This window comes from Coffea eugenioides, chromosome 9 (assembly GCF_003713205.1).
Source record: "Coffea eugenioides isolate CCC68of chromosome 9, Ceug_1.0, whole genome shotgun sequence".
NCBI lineage: Eukaryota > Viridiplantae > Streptophyta > Magnoliopsida > Gentianales > Rubiaceae > Coffea > Coffea eugenioides.
This window is the reverse complement of record NC_040043.1, coordinates 19,161,881-19,164,990: the sequence shown is the minus strand read 5'-3', so window position 1 is coordinate 19,164,990 and position 3,110 is coordinate 19,161,881.

The following is a 3,110-nucleotide window of genomic DNA, read 5'->3' as shown; positions in this document are numbered from 1 at the left end:
CTTATGGAAAGTTTCTTCAAAAGATTTTTGAGTTTAACAAAGTCCCTATTCTAGGTGTTTGTCCTAAAGAAGCATCTTCTTATGCCTTTACAAAAGGGTATTTTGAAAGGAAAAATCTTGTTTTCAAAGATAATCTGTGGGCTTATAAGGGTGCATCTTCTAGTGAACTTAGGTCTAAGACTGCACATGATCCTTCACCCATTTCACTCACTCCCATTCACCCTAGGAAGTCTGCCACTAAAGCATCTTCCTCTTCCAGTAATGAAGTAATTGAGCTTCTTCAAGAACTCAAACAGCATGTTCTTCTTCTAGAACATGGTCTCATGCTCACCATGTCTTCTGAGCAACAAACTGCCTTTCTTGACAAAAAGAATCTTCTTTTTCCTCCACCTGTGGTTGAGGAAGTCTCACATGACAAAGAACCTCGAACCACTGATCCAGGTTCATCAGTTCCAGATCCGAATCCAGCAACTCCTGTGACTCCTCATGGCCTTTCCACATCAGACAAAGGCAAGGCACCAATTGTAGAAGCTGCTGAAGATAATGAAGACACTGAAGAGGAGGATCTCGACCAATATCAGCTTTCTCGGAGGACACCTGGATCCACGTAGATCATCATTTAGGACATTTGCATTTTGTTTGTCTCTTTTAGAATATGTTATGTTATGGATATTCTCAGTTTCTTTTGGTGTGTGTTGATGGATGATCTAAGTACTGAGGTGTAATATAATGGATATTCTTGTTTATGTTTAAGTTCTGTGATGTTTCTAAGTATCTTGATGGAAGTTATTGGTGATGTTTAAGTACTGGTGATGTTTGTTTATTCTGTTTATGTGAATGGAATGAATTGTTTTTGGTTTACATTTTGGATAAGATGTATTTGTGTATAAGATGGATGTTTTTGGTTTGCTCTTTTGTGATGACAAAAAGGGGGAGAGATCTGATTGATGATTGATAATGTTGGATATGATGAATTGATTGATGGTTTAATTAAATTTGGATTTTGCTGATGGATTGAATTGGTGATATGTTGGTTGTGTGTTACTTAATTGTCATGATTTTGGATGATTGTCTAAACTCGGTTGGGCAGTCTAGTGAGGGGGAGGTTTTCAAAAGTTCTTTGATTCACTATGGCAGGGGGAGTTCTTGTCTATTTTGAAAGGGGGAGCTTTCATTGCAATCATCAAATTTCATTTCAAACTTTTGTTTTGTCATCATCAAAAAGGGGGAGAATGTTATTCTTGGTTTTGATGATCACAAAAGTTCTTTGAAATACAGTCCAAGAAAGTGAATACTTTGATCAGGCCTGATGGAACAAAGAAAGCATTGTTTTGTTCCGATCAAAGATATTGTCTTTTAAGTGTGTCATTCTTGGCACTTTGAAATGTTTATCTAACCTTCTTCAAAAACAAGTGTTTTTGTCTATCCAAGAATCAGGTTCGAATATGTCATCAAAAGCAAAACAACCAAAATGTGAAGCAAAAACATGACAATCAGGTCGGACGGCCGAAAGGAAACTGTCGGACGTCCGAAAGGATGAAGAACATCAGGAAGGAAGCACCGTCGGACGCTCACATAGAAGCATCGGACGTCCGGAAGGATCGGACGCTTGCCATCGGACGCTAATCAATCGCATCGGACGTCCGAAAAATTCCAAGATAACTTGCTAGCTCTCGGCCCAAGGTCGGACGCTGTGCTGTCGGACGACAAAGAACTTACCGGACGTCCGAACCTCAACTTGGCTATCATCGGACGATTGGTTCGGACGATGATTCGATCGTCGGACGTCCGACAGCCCCAACGGCTAGTTGACTCTTCAGCTGCCTTCTATCCGTTGGAAGCATTGATGAAGCCCATTTCTGGTTCTCTTTAAAATCAAACTGGTCTGAACGAAGTAAAAACTTTTGCACACTTTGTTTACAAGATCTAGTGAGATATTTTAGCTAGAAAATAGTCTCCAAAGCAGATTTGTTTTAAAGTGGTGTGAATTTCTGTTGAGCTTTTCTTTTGTGAGTGAAAGGATCTTTAGTGTAGCTCTGTTGAGGGTTTTCTGAGTGATTGTAAAACTTCTTGGCTTGACTAAGTGAGGCTTAGGGCAAGGAGGAAGTGCTCCCTCCATTGTACATCTAGTTGATCGACTTTCATCAAAGAGAAGTTGCTCTTCCTTGTGTTTGGTCTTCAAGTTTGGGTAAAGCTTGGTAGACACTTGGTTTGTTTCTCTATTTTACATTTCTGTTTAATAAAATCTTCATTGCTTATCTATACTTGCTTCTCCGATCAATATTGCTATTGTCTTCTAATCTACTTGGTTGATCATTACTAAAAAGGAAGGTAAATTTTCATTAACAAAAAAGTGCATAATCTTGGTTAAGATTTTAATCAAACCAATTCACCCCCCCCTCTTGGTTGTCTGTGGGACTAACAAAAGTGCTGGTCACCGATCTATTGGGATGAAGTCGGCGAGAGGAAGGTTCTAGATCCAACGGCCATTCCATGGATGGAGGAGGCACGAGAAAAAGTCAAGTTGATCCGACAGAGACTCCAAACAGCTCAAAGCCGACAAAAGAGCTACGCGGACAATCGAAGAAAAGATCTGGAGTTCGAGGTTGGGGATCGTGTTTTCCTTAAGGTCACACCGTTACGAAGTGTCACAGCGGGTAGAGGAAAGAAACTTCAATCGAGATTCGTCGGACCTTTCAAGATTCTCCAGAGAGTTGGTAAAGTAGCGTATCGACTTGAACTACCGTCAAGTCTATCCAAAATTCACGACGTCTTCCACATCTCGATGCTTAAGAAGTATTATCCTGATCCGTCTCATATCTTACAACCAGAGGAAGTCGAAATAGATGAATCCCTCACCTACGAAGAGAAACTAGTACAGTTGCTTGACCGAAAGGTTAAAGAGCTGAGAAACAAACGAATACCTTTGGTGAAGATTTTATGGAGAAATCACGGAATTGAGGAGGCTACCTGGGAGGTGGAAGAAGAAATGAAAAAGACATACCCTGAACTGTTTGAAAATCAAGGTGAGAAATTTCGAGGACGAAATTCTTTTAAGGGGGAGAGAGTGTGAGAACTGTAATTTCCTTATTTTCTAGGTTTTATTTTAT